This window comes from Phyllobates terribilis, unplaced genomic scaffold (genome assembly GCF_046119375.1).
Source record: "Phyllobates terribilis strain yellow unplaced genomic scaffold, ASM4611937v1 Scaffold_34__1_contigs__length_13252353, whole genome shotgun sequence".
Lineage (NCBI taxonomy): Eukaryota > Metazoa > Chordata > Amphibia > Anura > Dendrobatidae > Phyllobates > Phyllobates terribilis.
In genome coordinates this window covers 10,826,903-10,850,204 of record NW_027362794.1, presented here as the reverse complement: position 1 = coordinate 10,850,204, position 23,302 = coordinate 10,826,903, and the positions used below count along the sequence as shown (strand labels likewise).

Genomic DNA, 23,302 nt, shown 5'->3' with positions numbered 1-23,302 from the left:
GTCTTAGTCCCTGCCCTGCATCCATCCCTCCATTCATTATACATACTGTTCAAAATAATAGCAGTTTAATATGACTAACCAGATTAATCACTGTTTTTGATATAAATTATATTACCACATATCAAACAATTTACCAGTTGGTGCAATAGATTCTAAGAAAACCAACAGACTCAGCATTCATGATCTGCATGTTTTTGAGTCTGTGTATTTGAATAATTGAAAGGGGGTGTGTTCAAAATAATAGCAGTGTGGAGTTCAATTAGTGAGGTCAATCATTCTGTGAAGAAAAGGTGTGAATCAGTTGGCCCTTATTTAAGGATGAAGCCAGCACTTGTTGTACATGCATTTCTCCTTGAAAGCCTGAGAAGAAATATGGGTTGTTCTAGACATTGTTCAGAAGAACAGAGTACTTTGATTAAAAAGTTGATTGGAGAGGGTAAAACTTCTAAAGAAGTGCAGACAATGATAGGCTGTTCAGCTAAAATGATCTCCAATGGTTTAAAATGGATCGAAGAATAGCCATAATGGCAAAGGTACAGCCAATGATCAGCTCCAGGATGATCAAAGACAGTCTCAAGTTATCTGTGAGTAGACACAAAAGACAATTTTCAAAGTCATGAAAATACATAAAAATCTTTAAATGAGAAAGTGTGTCCAAACTTTTGGTCTGTACTGTATATGTGATCCGTGTGACGGAGAAAACAGAGTTTTAAATACCTGGCCTGTAGGTAACTAGTTTGAACAGCAAACTGGTGTGAATTGCTTCACTGACACACTGAAGGAAATTTTTAATGGAGTCCAGAAATGGCAGTGTTTTCTGACAACGTATATGTGATCCGTGTGACGGAGAAAACAAAGTTTTAAATACCTGGCCTGTAGGTAACTAGTTTGAACAGCAAACTGGTGTCAAAAACTTTGCTGACACAGTGAAAAAAAATTGGAATGGAGGCCAAAAATGGCAGTATTTTCTGAATACGTATATGTGATCCATGTGACGGAGAAAACACGGTTTTAACTAGCTGGATTTCTAGCGCTGTAATATGGAAAGGACCTGACTGTATTCTGCAGTGCCAACAAGCAAATGGCGCAGAAAAAAATGGTGTTCTCTGGATTGCTTTTTAAGCAAATAATGAGGATTTAAAAAAAAAAAGTATTCCTGGCCCCTGAGACCTGGGCCTTTGTATAGAAATATCTAACAGCAGCAGAAGGCAGAATTGGAATGGAGCCTCTTGTGCTATATGCACTGCAGTCTGCTATATACACTGCCTGCCAGCCTATGTACACTGCCTGCCTGATATCTCTGCATATGGATTAGTCAGTGCTCAAAATGACTGTTTGTTAAGATGGATAAGTGTAATGTACGGTTTTTCTCCCTACACTACCTAATACACAAGCAAATCTCTCCCTGAAGCAGCAGCACCTCTCCCTACTCTGCCTGACTCCGGAGTGACTGTGACGAGCACAGCGGCGCCAGGTCTGATATAGACCTGATGACCCTGTGCGGCCATCCAACCACTGTAATGCCACAACCACCATGGCTGCGGCATTACAATGAGTGGCAGGCAATCCCTGCATGTTGATTGGCGCTCTAAAGAGCGCCAAACATGCAGGGAGGGGACCCGAGCAACCCCGGGAATACTTGGCGAGCGCCGAGCATCTCGAGCAGTGAGATGCTCGGGCGAGCACCGAGCAGTAGCGAGCATGCTCACTCATCACTAATAAAAAACAGACTCGACAATACAACCTCAATGTAATCACATTGTTCAGCTCCTGCACCTCCTCCTTCTCATCCTCCTCCTGTTCGGCCTCCATTTCCAAAATGATCAGTCACAAGCTGGAAGCACTGCAGCACTTCCTTGGCCAAGCGGCAACAGGCTGTGCCAAAGATAATATGCTTATGCTTAGGTGACAAACCACACACCGCTGCAGAGTTGTTGAAAGCTGTAACACAGCAGGCAGATCTGTGGCTTTCACCGCTGAACATGCAGCCAGACATGGTCGTGTGTGACAATGTCCGGAACCTGGTGGTGGAGAAATGACAACCGGAGTGGATAAGGTTTCCCTGTATTCCAGTCCTTTCATCTGACCTAAAGAATATGGATGTGGTGAAATACAACTCTCTCCTAGAAGCAGCCCTGGCTAAGAAAAGTATGTGTGAAGGTTTCCGGACACTCTATGGCTGCTTTTTTTTACTGTGGATTGGACGTGCTTATGCACGTTATTTCTCAAAACGCATTGCAGATCAGGCCATTGCCCAACTCTGTAGTCATGAAATTCAAGCCACAAAGAAAGATCTTTGTATGTTGAAGCACCACCCAGAAGTGGTAGCTGATGTTGGACGGGCTGCCATTGCTTATGCAACAAGCTGCATTAGAGGACTTCCTGGGAGAAATGACAGCTGGAGTAGATACGGTTTCCCTCTATACCAGTCCTTTCACAGAGCTAAAGAATATGGCTGTGGTGAAATACAACTCTCACCGTGAAGCAGTGTGAGACTGAAGAACATTGGGCCCACCAGAGGATTTGATTCTCTGAGGGTCCACCTTTCTCTCTCGCTCAAGAGCCCCATAGCAGCTGTAAGGTTTGCACTATGAACTATTCAGAAGGAGAAGCCAGGGCCCACCGGAGGAGTCTCTGATTCTCTGGTGGGCATGTCCAACCCTTCTGAGAAGCAGCCCTGGCTAATAAAAGTCTGTGTGAAGGTTCCCAGACACTCTATGGCTGCTTTTTTTTTTTTTACTGTGGACTGGCTCCAGCAATCTATAAGATTGCAATCTATAAGATCCCTTCACTGGCTCCCAATTGCCCAGCATAACCAGTTCAAACTACTAACACTGACCTACAAAGCCATCCACAACCTTTCTCCTCCGTACATCTCTGAACTACACTGTGTTCCAAATAATTATGCAAATAATATTTTCTCAGATTTTCCCAAATTACCTACAGTACAGACCAAAAGTTTGGACACACCTTCTCAGTTAAAGATTTTTCTGTATGCTCATGACTATGAAAATTGTACATTCACACTGAAGGCATCAAAACTATGAATTAACACAAGTGGAATTATATACTTAACAAAAAAGTGTGAAACAACTGAAAATATGTCTTATATTCTAGGTTCCTCAAAGTAGCCACCTTTTGCTTTGATGACTGCTTTGCACACTCTTGGCATTCTCTTGATGAGCTTCAAGAGGTAGTCACCGGAAATGGTTTTCACTTCACAGGTGTGCCCTGTCAGGTTTAATAAGTGGGATTTCTTGCCTTATAAATGGGGTTGGGACCATCAGTTGTGTTGTGCAGAAGTCAGGTGGATACACAGCTGATAGTCCTACTGAATAGACTGTTAGAATTTGTATTATTGCAAGAAAAAGCAGCTAAGTAAAGAAAAACGAGTGGCCATCATTACTTTAAGAAATGAAGGTCAGTCAGTCCGAAAAAATTGGGCAAACTTTGAAAGTGTTCCCAAGTGCAGTTGCAAAAACCATCAAGCGCTACAAAGAAACTGGCTCACATGAGGACCTCCCCAGGAAAGGAAGACCAAGAGTCACCTCTGCTTCTGAGGATAAGTTTATCCAAGTCACCAGCCTCAGAAATCGCAGGTTAACAGCAGTTCAGATTAGAGACCAGGTCAATGCCACACAGAGTTCTAGCAGCAGACACATCTCTACAACAACTGTTAAGACGAGACTTTGTGCAGCAGGCCTTCATGGTAAAATAGCTGCTATGAAACCACTGCTAAGGACAAGCAACAAGCAGAAGAGACTTGTTTGGGCTAAAGAACACAAGGAATGGACATTAGACCAGTGGAAATCTGTGCTTTGGTCTGATGAGTCCAAATTTGAGATCTTTGGTTCCAACCATCGTGTCTTTGTGCGACGAAGAAAAGGTGAACGGATGGATTCTACATGCCTGGTTCCCACCGTGAAGCATGGAGGAGGAGGTGTGATGGTGTGGGGGGGCTTTGCTGGTGACACTGTTGGGGATTTATTCAAAATTGAAGGCATACTGAGCCAGCATGGCTACCACAGCATCTTGCAGCGGCATGCTATTCCATCCGGTTTGCTTTTAGTTGGACCATCATTTATTTTTCAACAGGACAATGACCCCAAACACACCTCCAGGCTGTGTAAGGGCTATTTGACCAAGAAGGAGAGTGATGGGGTGCTACGCCAGATGACCTGGCCTCCACAGTCACCAGACCTGAACCCAATCGAGATGGTTTGGGGTGAGCTGGACCGCAGAGTGAAGGCAAAAGGGCCAACAAGTGCTAAGCATCTCTGGGAACTCCTTCAAGATTGTTGGAAGACCATTTCCGGTGACTACCTCTTGAAGCTCATCAAGAGAATGCCAAGAGTGTGCAAAGCAGTCATCAAAGCAAAAGGTGGCTACTTTGAAGAACCTAATATAAGACATATTTTCAGTTGTTTCACACTTTTTTGTTAAGTATATAATTCCACATGTGTTAATTCATAGTTTTGATGCCTTCAGTGTGAATGTACAATTTTCATAGTTATGAAAATACAGAAAAATCTTTAAATGAGAAGGTGTGTCCAAACTTTTGGTCTGTACTGTATATGAATTGCAGTCATTGTAATTTTCCAGTCAAATAACTATTAGAGTACAATTGAAAGGTTTTTGTACAAACTGCCTATGATAACAGTATATTTTTTAAAAAATAAAACACTCGAACTGCACTCAAAATGCATGTTCCAAATTATTATGCACAGCAGAATTTTAAACCTTTTCATTTTAATAAAGAACAAAAAAATGGTCATTTTTGAAATTATAAGCATTAGCAGGTTATTACAAACTAAAATCAAACAGTTTTCAACTCAAAACTTTATTCTAGGTGATGTTACATTTGCACATAGGACCCCTTGTTCGAAAGGAGCTTCTGAACTCTCTCATTCATTGAATTTGTCAGGTTTTGGATGGTTTCTGCTTCAATTGTTTTGCATGAGGACAGAATACCCTCCCAGAGCTGTTGCTTAGATGTGAACTGCCTCCCGCCATCATAGACACTCCTTTTGATGATGCTCCAGAGGTTCTCAATGGGGTTGAGGTCAGGGGAGCATGGGGGCCACACCATAAGTTTGTCCCCTTTTATGCCCACAGCAGCCAGAGATGCAGATGTGTTATGTGCAGCATGAGACGGGGCATTATCATGCATGAAAATGATCTTGCTGCGGAATGCACGGTTCTTCTTCTTGAACCATGGCAGGAAGTACTGTTTGAGAAACTCAACATACATTATGGAGTTCATCTTTACCCCTTCAGGGATCCTAAAAGGGCCGACAATCTCTCTCCCCATGATTCCAGTCCAAAACATTACTCCACCTCCTCCTTGTTGGCGCCGTAGCCGTGTTTGCATGGGGTGTCCATCAACCAGCCATCCTCCACTCCATCCATCTGGACCATCGAGATCATTTCATGCATGATATTGCCCCGTCTCATGCTGCACATAACACATCTGCATCTCTGGCTGCTATGGGCATAAAAGGGGACAAACTTATGGTGTGGCCCCCATGCTCCCCTGACCTCAACCCCATTGAGAACCTCTGGAGTATCATCAAAAGGAGTGTCTATGATGGTGGGAGGCAGTTCACATCTAAGCAACAGCTCTGGGAGGGTATTCTGTCCTCATGCAAAACAATTGAAGCAGAAACCATCCAAAACCTGACAAATTCAATGAATGAGAGAGTTCAGAAGCTCCTTTCACCTAGAATAAAGTTTTGAGTTGAAAACTGTTTGATTTCAGTTTGTAATAACCTGCTAATGCTTATAATTTAAAAAATGACCATTTTTTTTGTTCTTTATTAAAATGAAAAGGTTGCAAGGTTGAAAACTCTGCTATGCATAATAATTTGGAACATGCATTTTGAGTGCAGTTTGAGTGTTTTATTTTTTTTTAAAAATATACTGTTATCATAGGCAGTTTGTACAAAAACCTTTCAATTGTACTCTAATAGTTATTTGACTGGAAAATTACAATGACTGCAATTCATATAGGTAATTTGGGAAAATCTGAGAAAATATTATTTGCATAATAATTTGGAACACAGTGTAATCTCTCCTGATATATTCCCTTACGTAATCTCCGGTCTAACATACTGAAGAAACTTGCCACTCAGTATCTTCAGCTCCTTTATGAAAAACAAATGTATTTGGCCAGCTACTCATTCTACCAAATAAAATTCCTGAGAAGGAAATTGTGGATGGCTTCGCTACTGGTACTGGGGGCAGTGCTAATACCATGGCGTCGTGCCATAATTCACTGAAAATATTTCAGGCTGGTTGGAGCCAAGCTGATTCCTGCAGAAAAGTACCACCAGCAAGCTAAGGAGATAGTGGCCTCTATCATAGGCGCATTATAATGAAGGCAATCTGGGCTACCGCCCGGGGTCCGGAGCTCCGGAGGGGCCCTTGGCCAGATCGCCCTCATTATAATGTGTGCGCAGCTGATGTGGCGCACATATCCCGGTGGGTAGGGGCGAGCTGGACGGCGAGGAAGGGGGAGGCGTGCCACTCCCCCAGCAGCTGCGCAGGGCCCCTGCTTCTTCTTTCGGCCGGGCCAGCACTGCACCTGTAAACTTTCTTGTGTGCTGGACCGGCCGCGTCATAGCTAGGAGACACGGCCCTGTGACGTCAGGCAGTGCGCCTTGCACTGCTGCACCGGAGAGGAGTTGGATGACAGGAGCCGAGCAGAGGGATGGTGAGTGACGTGTGTGTTTGTGCGCATGTATGATTGTGTTTATGTACATAGGCTACAACACATATTAATGAAATGAATCTTCATTTATTAAAAAAAAATAATGATAACAGGCAATGGAAGAAAAAGTGCACAGTGCAAATCGCTATGTGAATAAAGGACGCGCAGCCGTGGAGACATAATTCATGGTAATATCAATAGAACAATATCTACTATATAATTGTCTTATCCCGTCTGTCTGTCTGTCTGTCTGTCTATCTGTCCAGGAAATCCCGCGTTGCTCATTGGTCCGGCAGCCAATCAGCGCCGCGGGATTTCAGAAAAAAAAATGGCAGCCGTTAGCGGCTCATCTGCGGGACGGAGCTCAGCGGCGTTGCAGCCGGGAGATGAGCGCCGCGAGGCGCTCATCTCCCGGCCGGTACCAGCAGAAGGACCCCGACCGTCGGACCCATCTGCGGGACGGAGATGCAGCCGGGAGATGAGCGGCGGGAGGCGCTCATGTCCCGGCCGGTAGCAGCGGAAGGACCGCCGGCGTCGCTGACATCCATGCGGAAGGGAGGACCGAGGAGCGGCGCTGCGGGTCGGGATACTTCTGCTGCGAGCGCCCGCTCATGTCCCGGGTTCTCGCAGCGGAAGTAGCCGCACAGGCAGCGCCGCTCCCCGGTCCTCACCAAGACGATTCGATGATTGGTCACGGTCTTCGGACCCGACCAATCACTGATCTTAGCGCAAAAGTTAAATACCGCTGTGCTGATTGGTCGCGGACGCTGCCCGCGACCAATCACCGATTTGGGCGCCACATTTAAATAGCGGCCGCGACCAATCACCGATCTTGCCGCCACATTTAAACACTGCTGTGCTAATTGGTCGCGGACGCCAGCCGCGACCAATCAGCGAGCTTGGCGCCAAATTTAAACAACGCTCTGCTGATTGATCGCGGTCGCTGGCTGAGATCAATCAGCAGCATTGGCGCAAAATTTAAACAACGCTCTGATGATTGGTCGCGGCCTAACGCGATCAATCAGCGATTTGGGCGCCAAATTTAAACGCCGCTCTGCTAATTGTGCCCCGTCGGCCGCATACCTATTCTAGAATACCCGATGCGTTCGAATCGGGCCACCATCTAGTATACATATATGTGTTTATCCCCTTCATATCATGAAAATTATGACCATGCTAATACACAATAATGCAGCACATGTATACATATACCTGCATGTCACCCCTATCAAAAATATTGTTATATTATTATTACCATGAGTTATGTCTCCAGGGCTGCGCATCCTTTATTCACATTTGTAGTGTGCACTTTTCTTCCATTGCCTGTTTATTATTATTACTAGATGGTGGCCCGATTCAAACGCATCGGGTATTCTAGAATAGGTATGCGGCCGACGGGGAGCAATTAGCAGAGCGGCGTTTAAATTTGGCGCCCAAATCGCTGATTGGTCGCGTTAGGCAACCGCGACCAATCAGCAAAGCGGTGTTTAAATTTGGCGACAATATCGGTGATTGGTCGCAGGCGGCGGCCGCGACCAATCGGCGAAAAGTGTTAGTGAGGAATGGAGAGCGTGTTTAAATTTGGCACCAAAATCGCTGATTAGTCGCGACCGCGACCAATCAGCAAAGAGGTGTTTAAATTTGGCGACAATACTGCTGACTGGTCGCGGCCGGCGACCAATCAGCAGAGCGTTGTTTAAATTTTGCGCCAATACTGCTGATTGATCTCGGCCAGCGACCGCGATCAGTCAGCAGAGCGTTGTTTAAATTTGGCGCCAAGCTCGCTGATTGGTCGCGCTCTCCGCACGTGACCAATCAGCGAATCGTATTGGTGAGGAGCGGGGAGCGGAATCGTATTAGTGAGGACCGGGGAGCGCCGCTGCCTGTGCGGCTACTTCCACTGCGAGGACCCGGGACATGAGCGACTGCTCGCAGCAGAAGTATCCCGACCCGCAGCGCCGCTCCCCGGTCTTCCCTTCACACCCTAGCCGCTGATGTCCCCACAGTATCCGCATGGTGTTACAAAGGTCCAGACATTTGTGTTAAAAATCGCTGATATTGGCTCCACGTTTAAACACCGCTGTGCTGATTGGTCGCCGACGCTGGGCGCGACCAATCAACGATTTTGGCGCCACATTTAAATAGCGTCCGCGACCAATCAGTACAGCGGTGTTTAAATGTGGAGCCAAGATCGGTGATTGGTCGCGGCCGATATTTAAATTTGGCGCCCAAGTCGGTGATTGGTCGCGGGCAGCGCCAGCGACCAATCAGCGATTTTTAACACAAATGTCCGGACCTTTGTAACACCATGCTGATACTGTGGGGACATCAGCGGCTAGGGTGAGAAGGGAGGACCGGGGAGCGGCTCTGCGGGTCAGGATACTTCTGCTGCGAGCGCCCGCTCATGTCCCTGGTTCTCGCAGCGGAACTATCCGCACAGGCAGCGCCGCTCCCTGGTCCTCCCTTCACACCCTAGCCGCTGATGTCCCCACAGTATCCGCATGGTGTTACAAAGGTCCGGACATTTGTGTTAAAAATCGCTGATTGGTCGCTGGCGCTGCCCGCGACCAATCACCGATTTGGGCGCCAAATTTAAATATCGGACGCGACTGACTCGCCCCCTGGGCCTGCGCTGTGCAGGGGATACCCGGAGCCGGATCGCTGGGGGTTGTAGTCTCCGTGTGGCGGTGACCCGGTCCGTGCCCAGGGTGGTCAAACCAGTGGCAGTCTATTGGTGTTATAATAAGTGTCCGACTACGCCACCCGTGGATTGCGGTCAGTGGGGACCGCCGCTGCAAGGCAGACCGCTGGGGCTGATGGTATACGCAGCTTAGGTAGTGTGACTCCCCACGGGAAGAGTGCAGCCCCAGGGCAGTTAGTGTGCGAGATGATGGGAGTGATGGTGCGAGCGTCCCAGTACTAATGGTGCTGGTGCGGCGATGAAACACAGAGACGTGCGGTTGCAGTTTCCAATGCTTTACTCACAGTTGTTATTCGTGTCAATGCTGCAGGCGATGACTGCCCAAGCCGTGCTGCGTCCACCAGGTGAGGGACTCGGTCAACTCCCAGGCAATTCCAGAGTGTGGCACAGAACTCCCTTCTCTTCCCTTCTCTGGCCGTCCCCACCAGTGACCCACCTTTGTCCAGCTTCCTCGGGCCTTCTGTTGGCGAAAACTCTCTCCGGTTTCCCTGACCCTATGTGGTATGCTTTCCTGGTGGATGTAGTGAGGGGTCGCACCAAGATGTGGTCACAACCTCCGGTTTTGGCTGAGGATTAGTCGCCTCCACCAATTTGGGTTCCGGTACCCTGCTCTGCCAACCCTTCACCCGTTATCTCGTGGGTTCTTAAGGTTCCTACTTCACTCATGTCTCTGGGCCTTTCTCTGTGTTCCTGTTCCTTGCTTACTGTCCTTTCTGTTCCTTCTCCTTTCTCTCTCTCTCAGGCTCCAGCCTCCGGACAAGGCCAGCCTGCGGAGCAGAGCCCATGCAGAGGCTCTGCTTCCTGTCTTCCCCTCTGACTCAACTCACTACTGTCCTAAGATGGTGCCCACCTTATATACCTCCTTCTAACACCCGAGCCCAGGTGACTAGCAACCAATGGGCCCCTACCTATGCCCAGAGACCCACCCCTATCTGCTCCTACACCACTGGGTGCACTCCCCCCCCCCCCCCACTCCAGCCAGGGACAGATGCTGTCGTGCCTGCACTTCTGTCTAGTGGGAGCACCGTTGGGCTGTCCCTCGGAAATGGGGTGTATGTGGTGCATGCAGCCTACCGAGTCCTGGTCCACACTCCATCCTTACCCGGGAGTGGAATACCACACCTCTGGTTTGAGGTGCAATACCCCTGTAGCAGCCGAGCCCTCGGGGTGCTACACGACCAATCACCGATCTTGGCTCCAGATTTAAACACCGCTGTGCTGATTGGTCGCGGCCGATATTTAAATTTGGCGCCCAAATCGGTAATTGGTCGCGGGCAGCTCCAGCGACCAATCAGCAATTTTTAACACAAATGTCCGGATCTTTGTAACACCATGCGGATACTGTGGGGACATCAGCGGCTAGGGTGTGAAGAGAGGACCGGGGAGCGGCGCTGACATCTAATTGGTCGCGGCCGCTATTTAAATGTGCCGCACAAATCAGTGATTGGTCGCGGTCTTGGCCCGCGACCAATCACTGATCTTGCGGCTAAAGTTAACCACTACTGTGCTGATTGGTCGCGGCCGATATTTAAATTTGGCGCCCAAATCGGTGATTGGTCGCGCGCAGCGTCCGCGACCAATCAGCACAGCGGTATTTAACTTTTGCGCTACGATCAGTGATTGGTCGCGGTCTTCGGACCCGACCAATCATCGAATCGTCTTGGTGAGGACCAGGAAGCGGCGCTGCCTGTTCGGCTACTTCCGCTGCGAGAACCCGGGACATGAGCGGGTGCTCGCAGCAGAAGTATCCCGACCCGCAGTGCCGCTCACCGTTCCTCTCTTCTGCATGGAGGTCAGCGACGCCGGCGGTCCTTCCGCTGCTACCGGCCGGGACATGAGCGCCTCGCGCCGCTCATCTCCCGGCTGCATCTCCGTCCCGCAGATGGGTCCGGCGGTCGGGGTCCTTCTGCTGGTACCGGCCGGGAGATGAGCGCCTCGCGGCGCTCATCTCCCGGCTGCAACGCCGCTGAGCTCTGTCCCGCTAACGGCCGCCATCTTTTTTCTGAAATCCCGCGGCGCTGATTGGCCGCTGCCAGACCAATGAGCGACGTGGGATTTCCTGGACAGACAGACGGGATAAGACAATTATATAGTAGATTATTATTTATTATTATGATCTGCCTGTATTTTTCAGCATTAAGGACTCCATCATACAATTCCATCAGGGAGGCGTCTGATTGCCTCCAACATTATTCTGCAGCAGCAAAACGACCACAAATATACAGCCAATGTCATTAAGAACTGTAAATGGCATAAAGAAGAAAAAGGAGTCCTGGAAGTGATGATATGTCCCCACAGAGCCCTGATCTCAACATCAAGTTTGTCTGGGATTACATGAAGAGACAGAAGGTTTTGCGAAAGCCTACATAGGATCTGTGGTTAGATCTCCAAGATGTTCGGAACAATCTCCCTGTCGAGTTCCTTCAAAACTGTGTAAGTGCATCCAGAAGAATTGATGCTTTGATGATGTATTGTGTTCATTCACTTTGTATTTTGTTAATTGATAAAAATAGACACTTCTACATTTTAAACCATTTTCACTGTGCAGCATTTCTCCACACCTGCTTGTCTAGTTGATTGGAGGGGTTTCGGTCCTGAGGAAAGGTCTTGGGAGCCTGCCGACAACATCGTTCTCCCCCCTCTTCCCCCCTGCGATTTTTGAGCAGTTTCTCCGTCGGGTTGGCCTAAAGAACAGTGGGGCGTCAGGGGGGTGCTGTCACAGCAGTAACTCACGTGCCTCCTCAGCGTCGTCCTACTCTCCATCGTCAGCGTTCGGCGTCTCCTCCCATCAGGTCGGCTCGCTGAGGTTCGCCTCTTGCAGCTCTCCTCTGCACAGCTGCAACAGCATGGTGTTTTCCATTTGGCCTTAGGGGGCGTGGCCGGTCTCTGCAGGAATTTAACCCTGCTTTGTCCTGCAGAGATCAGGAGTGGTACCTGGCGAATACCTGTGGCCAAGACTATCCTCGCCAACAGAGGCTCTAGTGAAAACCAGTTAGTTGCTTAGTCACGCCACTCCAGGGTAAGCCCGGCCCCAGGAGCAGTGGGTCCACACCCAGCCGTGTTACAGGAAGTTTCATCAGTTTTTATTTTAAGTACATTAAGACAACTTTTTCTGTTGAACAACTTCCTTTGTAGAGAAGCTGTCACTTGACATAAATGTGTAATTTTTTCCGTTCTTATGAATCTGCGTCATTTAGTTTTTCTTTCCTGTGCCCCTTCGTTTCTAAAAGATGGCACTTTACGCCTTGTGTAAAGTAGTCTTTTTAGCCAACTCGGAGTGGTCTTTAACCCCTTACTGGCCAGGGGCGTATTAGTACACCCCAGGCCATCACCCCTGGTTCAGCGCTGGCTCTGGCGCTGAGCCCGCACTGAACCAGGCACATGTCAGCTGATTCTTACAGCTGACATGTGGCTGCAACAGCCGTTGGTGGAATTGCGATGCACCCGCAGCTGTTAACCACTTAAATGCCGCTGTCAATCTGCAACAGCAGCATTAGCCCCGCCCATCGGTGACCTGTCACGTGATCGCGGGTTACCGATGCGTGGGCATGGCAACCCGGGGTCTGCAGCAGACCCTTGTGGTTGTCATGTCTTGCTTGCTATGAGCGCCACCTAGTGGTTGGCGCTCATAGCACATGAGCATTTCTGCTACATAGAGGCAATCTGCTCATCGCCTTTCTGAAGCCGAGCCGATCAGGTATCTGCAGCTTCTGGTCTCCTGTGGAGACTATTGAAGAGGCAGAAAGTGGAAAAAAATGTTTTTAAAAATATGAAAAAGATAAAACAATATATAAAAGTTTAAATCGCCCCCTTTCGCCCCATTCAAAATAAAATAATAATAAAGTAAAAACACATATTTGGTATTGCTGCGTTCAGAATCGCCCATTCTATCAATATAAAAAAAAGAATTAATCCGATCAGTAAGCGGCGTAACGAGAAAATTCTAGACGCCAGAATTATGTTTTTTGGTCGTCACAACATTGAAATAAAATGAAATAACGGGCGATCAGCTCGACACGCAAAAAATAAGCCCTCACTTGGCCCCAGATCCCGAAAAATGGGGACTCTACGGGTCTCGGAAAATGGCGCCATTTTTAGCAAACTTTGGATTTTTTTTTCACCACTTAAATAAAAAAGAACCTATACATGTTTGGTGTCTACAAACTCGTAATGACCTGGAGAATCATAATTGCAGGTCAGTTATAGCATTCAGTGAACGTGGTAAAAACAAAACAACCGTGGAATTGCATTTTTTTTGCAATTTCACCGCACTTGGAATTTTTTTCCCCGTTCTCCAGTACATGATATGGTAAAACCAGTGATGACGTTTAAAAGTACAACTTGTCCCGCAAAAAATAAGCCCTCACATGGCAATATTGACCTAAAAATAAAAAGGCTATGGGTCTGGGAAGAAGGGGAGCAAACAATGAAGATGCAAAAATGGAAAATGCTCCGGTCATTAGGGGGTTAAAAAGCCTCCCATGTAGAGGAGTTTTGTATCACTACCACTTAGCTAAAGGGACAAGATTAATATATAAGTAAGAGGAGTGGAGTGGCCGATGGAAAAGGGAATAAACCAACCCCAGATTCAGAAGAACAGCGGCATTTACACCAAATAAATGTTACAGATTTATGACAAGTGACAGATCCTATTTAATGTGATTGTTTCTGTGACAAAACAGACATTTTCTGATGTTCTATAACTCCTTTCCATATAAATGTATTGTGGGCTCTAGATGGTGCCGTGTATGCTATCATTGTAATCTCCATTACTGGATAGAATTAGAGAAGAAAGACTAAGGCCAGAAGCTGTGACAAAAAATTATCAAAAGTGACTGCAGATTTTATTTGTATTTTTTTTAGGCAAAAGGAGTTAATAACAGCGACCACCTGACTGGGGTCTTACATCTTCAAGCAACTATTCCCAATCATCCGGGGAATCTACAAGAAGAAATGTCTTGTTTGCAGCCACTGATTTCTCTGCCTCCATTCAGTCCACAGTTGTGGATTTGTCCGGCTGAATCTTCCATGAGGCTTTTCCTCCATCACTGACTGCGAGGATCCATCACATAACTGCCATAGATTCAGCTTATGTGCTCAGACATCACTGGGAGCCCCCCAGCAATGTATACATGACACTGCCAGAACAGACCACCCCACTGTATCCCCAGCTGATCACTCCGTACTAGGACCCTGTAATAGAAGTGGACGGCCTCCACACACAGGGGGCAGCTGTGGACGTGGTCCTGTGCCGGCTTCATTAGGGCAAGGTATATAGAGGATCTCATCTGTACCGAGAAGCCGGACGAGCAGTCCTGCAGCAGAAGTGACCGAACACTGCGAGGGTCAGTACCTAGGACCACCTCTTGGGAGGAGGAGGATGTTTTAATGAAGTATAAAAACTTAGGACACTATAGTCCTGATTGATCAATGCAATTATGCCAGAATTCTGGTGTAAATCACTTTGAAAAGTCACAATTTTTGTGCATTGTTGAGTTGATCAAAAATGTTGTGACGTTTGGTGTTTTCACGTCAGTTTTGCCCAGCTTCACCAAAATGGGCAGAGTTGGGGCAGGATGGAAGTGTGGCACCACAGCTTGTCTAATTCATAGCGAACTGTGGCTTCCCTTACACCAGAAATCTTACTCCAGTCCGTGACTGGAGTAAGATTTGTGGCAAGGTGCACGCACCACTTGTCAGAAGCGCATAATTCATGCGCCACTTAATGAATCTGGACCGTCTGACTCCAGCACGCTCCCTCATCAAGAGCAGCTTGAATATGGCCAGTCTTAATGAATCCGTGTCCTAAGTGCTTTATTAGTTAAAGAATAACCGTTGTTTTAATTTTTGTTTTGTAAATTAATATTACACATGAAAATAAGTAATTTTATAATCTTATCAGAGAAGTCTTCTTTTTCCTGCTGGATTGATCTTTCAGTCTCAATTCACGGTAACATCTGTAAAATCTGTATTCAGTGAAGACAAACTTTCCTATTAGTGAGATAGATGACAGTTAGTGCTATTAATACTCTTTAAAGAAGGAAGGGGAGGAGCTAGCGGAAGGGGGAGGAGCTAGCGGAAGGCACAGACCTTCTGCTGCAAGTTCTCCTGAAACCACAGTTACTTCTCCATGGAAGATTGCAGCTGGTGTTTATACATAGAATCCTAGAACATTAGAATTGGAGGAACCTCCAGGGTCCTAGTGTCCAACCCCTGCTCAATGCAGGATTCACTAAACCATCTCAGACAAATGTCTGTCCAGCCTCTGTTTGAAGACTTCCATTGAAGGAGAATTCACCACCTCTCGTGGCAGCCTGTTCCATTGAAGAACGCACCAAATCTGCAGCGTGTGCACACAGCCTTGTTGTTCTTTTGGTCACAGGCAGGTCTTTGCACAGTCCTGAATGATAAGTACAGCACATACACGCTAAGGCTATGTGCCCACGTAGCAGATTTGATGCAGAGCGTTTTTGCCTCTCTCTGGCAGATTTACATGCAGATTTACATGCAGATTTACATGCATTTTTTCTGCCAGAGAGAAGTGTTTTTTCAGCGTTTTTTCAAGCACTTTTCCAAGTGATTTTGAGCATAACTTGGAAAAGTGCTTGACAAGTTGGTCACACAATATAAATCCATGCAACCGGCATGGATTTATATTGTGTGACCAACTTAGATGCTTTAAATGCTGCATCTATAGTAAAAAAGTTAAAAGTAAAAACAAACCTGTATACTCACCTCTCCAGTCTCCTCCCGGCGGCGTTCTCTCTCTTCAGCGTCGCGCGGTGTACTGGCAGGATCTGCGGTGACGTCATTTAGTCAGCTGATGGTCACGTGACCATCACCTGACCGCTGACGTCAGCGGTCGCGTGACCATCTGCTGACTAGATGACGTCACCGCAGGTCCTGCAAGTACACCGCTGGAAGGCGAGGAGAGAGGATCGCCGCCGGGAGCAGACCGGAGAGGTGAGTATACAGGGTTTTTTATTTTTAACTTATTTATTTCTTTTTTTCACCGCTTGGTAGCCGGGATGAAGAGGAGTTGTAGTCTCTTCTTCATCCTGGGTACCACACGCACCCCGATTACGCTGCAAATTCTCGGCCATTGAATTTAATTGAAAAGCAGCAAATCCACATATACCTGCGGGGTTGCTGCTTTCCAATGGCCGCGAATTTGCGGCGTAATCGCGGTAGAAATGGTCATGCTGCGTTTTGCAACGCAATGCGAATTTGGCGCGCTAATTAGCGCATCATGTGCACAGCACATCTGAATTCACATTGCTTTGCATGGCAGACGGTTTTACAAGCGTTTTCATGGGCACATAGCCTAAGAGCGGGGAGCGGCTCTAGTGTCACCTGCTGGGATGGCACAATCACTGTCACCAGGATACAGGGGACATTATCAGAAAGGAGGAGATGACGTCTCTTCCCTCTCGCCTATCAGAGAATAGATTGCTGTATACGGGGGGCCTTATCCTCCTCTATTACACATCACTCAGTTCCTAAAGGGAATGATTTGACCATAATACAATATATTTGAGTGGGGCCAGTGCTCCAGTTTTACGTTCATCATGTTGAATGGAGATTGATCAGTTCCAGTGTGTCTGAACAGGGTCCGAGCCCACATCTCCTGAGCTCAGGCTTTACACTGAGCATCACTGTCACGGACGTCAGATTAGAAGGGCATGGAGCACGATGTGGATGGTTGCCTCCGTATCCGCCATTACCTGGACTGCTAGCTTTACCTGGACACTCTGGATCAGCTCCTCCGTCTTGTCGAGACCTCTAAGGGCCTGTTCACACAAGCAGATAAAATATCATTCAGAGTTTCATCCAGAAAAGTGGGAGAATTCTTTTCTCACTTGTCGTCCATGTGCAGTCCAGATCTAATCTGGCTTTTTAACCATTTACAGTTTCCAGGGCTACAGGATTGCAATGTATCTGTATAAAGCAGATTTTTTTCTGTACCCATAGACTTGAATGGGTGAATCTTGTCTGACGGATGAAACGAGGACATGCTGCCATTTTCTCTATTTATTTTTTGCTCACACACAGATTCGATCAGTGACAAAAAAAAAATGACTCCTCTGCACTTTCCCATTGAATAGCATTGGTCTGAGTGCTGTCCATTTGTTCCACAGACAACTTTCCTACTGAAAATACATTCGTGTGAACGAGTCCTAAGAAAGACATTGTAATTGGTTATTAGATGTTGACTGAAGTTTGGCTCTGAAAATGCAGGGCTCTTAAAGACGTTCTCTAATACTTTAATGCAGATGATTTATGCATAAAATAGGTCGTCTATATCAGATGGTTGTAGGTCCGACTCTTGGCTCCCCACCAATAAGTTGTTTATAGCTCTGGCAACGGCCGGATGTAACTTGTGCACAGAGCGCACCCCAGTGGCCACTGCCTGATGCTGCAGATCACCTCCGGTACTCCTCAATAGCTGGTCTGCACCCGGCAGCGGCCGCAGTGTACGGAGCGGTTTTGTCAGAGGTGATGGCGGCTGATCATCGGGGGGCCGATGGTTGGACCCCCACCTATCTTATATTAATGACCTATCCAGTGGAGTATAAAAGTGTTTGATAACTCCTTTTAAAATCTTGTTTCCATACCATTGTCTTATACAGCGTGTATCTGTGTTCTTGCTGTAACCAGATCGGCCTGACCTCTGATGGTTCTTCTAGGCCTCTATTACAGCTCTTACAGCCCCAGCATGCATCATTTGTGCTGGAGAGGAATATGAAGATGCAGGAGCAAATAGAAGAACAATTAGGAAAGCTTGGATTATTAGAAGAGCAAAAAATGCTCATAGTGGAGGTGAGCCTATTATTATTATTTTATTTTTTTTAACTTTCATTTTTATATTTTTTTATTTTTAGGACATTTGTTTCCTCTCTTCAGGAAATAACAGTAGATAAGATTGATTAAAGCTTCTGGAAAGGTGTTCAATAACGTCTGATCAGGTGGCTGGTTTGTAATGGTTGTCCCATCTTACCAATCCCTCTCTCCTGCGGTGAATGTGACATTGTGGGATGAATATATATATATGTATATGTGTATGTGTGAAAAGTTATTTGCCCCTTCCTGATTTCTCATTCTTTTGCATGTTTGTCATACTTAAATATTTCAGATCTCAAAACAAATTTTAATATTAGACAAAGATAACACAAGTAAACACAAAATGCAGTTTTTAAATGAAGATCCTAATTATTAAGGGAAAAAGAAATCTAAACCTACAGGGCCCTGTGTGAAAAAGTGATTGCCCTCTAAACCTAATAACTGGTTGAAGCACCCTCAGCAACAACAACTACAATCAAGTGTTTGGGATAATTGGCAATGAATCTTTTACAACACTCTGGAGGAATTTTTGCCCACTCATCTTTGCAAAATTGTTGTAATTTAGCCACATTGGAGGGTTTCCGAGCATGAACCGCTTTCTTAAGGTCAGGACTTTGACTAAACCACTGCAAAGTCTTAATTTTGTTTTCCTTAAGCCATTCAGAGGTGGACTTACTCCTGTGTTTTGGATCATTGTCCTGCTGCATAACCCAAGTGCACTTCAGCTTGAGGTCATGAACAGATGGCCAGACATTCTCTTTCAGGATTTTTTGGTTAACCAGCAGAATTCATGGTTCCATTTACCACAGCAAGTCTTCCAGGTCCTGAAGCAGCATAACAGTCCCAGACAATCACGCTACTGCCACCATATTTTACGGTTGGTATGATGTTCCTTTTTTGAAATGCAGTGTTACTTCTACGCCAGATGTAATGGGACATACACCTTCCAAAAAGTTCAACTTTTGTCTTGTCAGTCCACAGAGTATTCTCCCAAAAGTCTTGGCGATCATCAAGATGTTTTCTGCCAAAACTGACATGAGCCTTTGTTCTTATTGCTCAGCAGTGGTTTTCATCTTGGAACTCTGCTATGCATGTCATTTTTGCCCAGTCTCTTTCTTATGGTGTAGTCATGAACACTGTCCTTAACTGAGGCAAGTGAGACCTGCAGTTCACTGGATGTTGTTGTGGGGTCTTTTGTGACCTCTTGGATGAGTCGTTGCTGTGCTCTTGGGGTAATTTTGATCAGCCGGCCACGCCTAGGAAAGTTCACCATTGTTCCATATTTTCGCCTATTGTGGATAATGACTCCCACTGTGGTTCGCTGGAGTCCCAAATCTTTAGAAATGGCTTTAGAACGTTTTCCAGACTGATAGATCTCAATTACTTTGTTTCTCATTTGGTCCTGAATTTCTTTGGATCGCAGCATGATCTCTAGCTTTAGAGGATCTTTTGTTCTACTTCACTTTGTCAGGCATGTCCTATTTAAGTGATTTCTTGATTGAGAACACGTGTGGCAGTAAACAGGGCTGTGTGGGGCTACGGAAATTGAACTCAGCTTCCCAAAGATGTGACAAATCACAGTTAATTTATGTTTTAAGGAGGGAGGGGCATCACTTTTTTCACACAGGGCCCTGTAGGTTTGGGTTTCCTTTTCCCTTAATCATAAAAACCTTCCTTTTAAAAACTGCATTTTGTGTATACTTGTGCTATCTTTGTCTAATAGGAGTCTGCTGCTGACATTGGTATTGGGGTAATGTCCCCTAATTCTGTTAATATCCTCCATCCTGGTATGTATGGTCCCTCCTTCCTGGTATATGTGGCCCCCATCCCATCTTGGTATACGTGGCCCTCATCCCCATCCTGGAATGCATGGCACCCATTGATCCCCCATCCTGGTATTCATGGCACCCCTTTGATCTACCATCCTGGTATGCATGGCACCCCCTGATCCCCATCCTAGTTTTCATGGCACCCCTTGATCCCCCATCCTGGTATGCATGGCACCCCTTGATCCCCCATCCTGGTATGCATGGCATCCCTTGATCACCCATCCTGGTATGCATGACACCCCTTGATCCCCCATTCTGGTATGTATGGCACCCCTTGATCACACATCCTGGATATATACAGTAACAGACCAAAAGTTTGGACACACCTTCTCATTTAAAGATTTTTCTGTATTTTCAATGACTATGAAAATTGTACATTCACACTGAAGGCATCAAAACTATGAATTAACACATGTGGAATTATATACTTAACAAAAAAGTGTGAAACAACTGAAAATATGTCTTATATTATAGGTTCTTCAAAGTAGCCACCTTTTGCTTTGATGACTGCTTTGCACACTCTTGGCATTCTCTTGATGAGCTTCAAGAGGTAGTCACCGGAAATGGTTTTCACTTCACAGGTGTGCCCTGTCAGGTTTAATAAGTGGGATTTCTTGCCTTATAAATGGGGTTGGGACCATCAGTTGTGTTGTGCAGAAGTCTGGTGGATACACAGCTGATAGTCCTACTGAATAGAATTTGTACTATGGCAAGAAAAAAAGCAGAAAAACACGTCCCCAGCATGAGACACCCATTCAGGGCCAGCGTAAGGGCAGGCAGACTAGGCATCTGCCTGGGGCCTCCAGCCCGTGGCGTGCCGCTATAGGGCCCGTGAGTTCGTCCCCCCACATCGCGCATTGAACTGTATCGGTAGCGGGGGAATGACTGTGCCTGCAGAGTGGAGCTGCTGAGACGCTCTGCAGAGCATGGAGCAGCTGGAGAACGAGGAGAGGTGAGTATTGTATGTATTTGTTTTTTATACGTGGTGACCATAATACTGCAGAACTGGGGGGCTGCATTATACTCTATGGTTGGGGCCGAATTATACTTTATCGAGGACTATGGGTTGCATTATATTATATGTACTATATGTTTGGCTGCATTATACTATAGGGAGGCTGCATTATACTCTATTAAGGACTGAGGAGAATGCATTATACTATATGAAGGACTATGGGGAGTGCATTATACACTATGAAGGACTATGGAGAGTGCATTATACTAAAGGGAGGGCTATGGGGAGTGCATTATACTATAGGGAGGGCTATGGGGCAGTGTATTATACTATATGGAGGGCTGTGGGGCAGTGTATTATACTATACACAGGGCTATGGGAAGTGTATTATACTATATGGAGGACTATGGGGAATGTATTATACTATATTGAGGAATATGGGCCACATCATACAATATGGAGGGCTGTGGGCCACATTATACTATATGGAGGACTATTGGGAGTGCATTATACTATATGGAGGACTATGGGCCGTATATTATACTATATGGAGGACTTTGGGGAGTGCATTATACTATTTAGAGGGGTATGGGGAGTGTATTATACTATATGGAGGACTATGAAGTGCATTTTACTATATGGAGGGCTATGGGGAGTGCATTATACTATATGGAGGGCTATGGGGAGTGCATTATACTATATGGAGGGCTATGGGTAGTGTATTATACTATATGGCGGACTATGAGGTTCATTATACTATATGGAGGACTATGAGGTGCATTATACTATGTGGAGGGCTACGGGGATTGTATTATACTATTTGGAGGAATATGGGTCACATTATACAATATGGAGCGCTGTGGGTCACATTATACAATATGGAGCTCTGTGGGGCACATTATACAATATTGAAGACTTTGGGGAGTGCGTTATACTATAGGGAGTATATTATACTATATGGAGGGCTATGAGGTGCATTATACTATATGGAGGGCTATGAGGTGCATTATACTACACTGTGTTCCAAATTATTATGCAAATAATATTTTCTCAGATTTTCCCAAATTGCCTATATGAATGGCAGTCATTGTAATTTTCCAGTCAAATAACTATTAGAGTACAATTGAAAGGTTTTTGTACAATCTGCCTATGATAACAGTATATTTTTAAAAAAATAAAACACTCAAACTGCACTCGAAATGCATGTTCCAAATTATTATGCACAGCAGAGTTTTCAACCTTTTCATTTTAATAAAGAACAAAAAAATGGTCATTTTTGAAATTATAAGCATTAGCAGGTTATTACAAACTGAAATCAAACAGTTTTCAACTCAAAACTTTATTCTAGGTGATGTTACATTTGCACATAGGACCCCTTGTTCGAAAGGAGCTTCTGAACTCTCTCATTCATTGAATTTGTCAGGTTTTGGATGGTTTCTGCTTCAATTGTTTTGCATGAGGACAGAATACCCTCCCAGAACTGTTGCTTAGATGTGAACTGCCTCCCGCCATCATAGACACTCCTTTTGATGATGCTCCAGAGGTTTTCAATGGGGTTGAGGTCAGGGGAGCATGGGGGCCACACCATAAGTTTGTCCCGTTTTATGCCCACAGCAGCCAGAGATGCAGATGTGTTATGTGCAGCATGAGACGGGGCATTATCATGCATGAAATGATCTCGATGGTCCAGATGGATGGAATGGAGGATGGCTGGTTGATGGACACCCCATGCAAACACGGCTACGGCGCCAACAAGGAGGAGACGGAGTAATGTTTTGTGCTGGAATCATGGGGAGAGAGATTGTCGGCCCTTTTAGGATCCCTGAAGGGGTAAAGATGAACTCCATAATGTATGTTGAGTTTCTCAAACAGTACTTCCTGCCATGGTTCAAGAAGAAGAACCGTGCATTCCGCAGCAAGATCATTTTCATGCATGATAATGCCCCGTCTCATGCTGCACATAACACATCTGCATCTCTGGCTGCTGTGGGTATAAAACGGGACAAACTTATTCAATGAATGAGAGAGTTCAGAAGCTCCTTTCGAACAAGGGGTCCTATGTGCAAATATTACATCACCTAGAATAAAGTTTTGAGTTGAAAACTGTTTGAGTTCAGTTTGTAATAACCTGCTAATGCTTATAATTTCAAAAATGACCATTTTTTTGTTCTTTATTAAAATGAAAAGGTTGAAAACTCTGCTGTGCATAATAATTTGGAACATGCATTTTGAGTGCAGTTTGAGTGTTTTATTTTTTTCAAAATATA

General features: G+C 45.8%; 1 long non-coding RNA gene across 1 annotated transcript in view; it reads right to left on the bottom strand.

Moving 5' to 3' along the window:
• The window catches only part of LOC141180639 (uncharacterized), a 63,895-nt gene that overhangs the window by 23,274 nt on the left and 17,319 nt on the right, over nt 1–23,302 (bottom strand). The gene's annotated exons all lie outside the window — the stretch shown is intronic.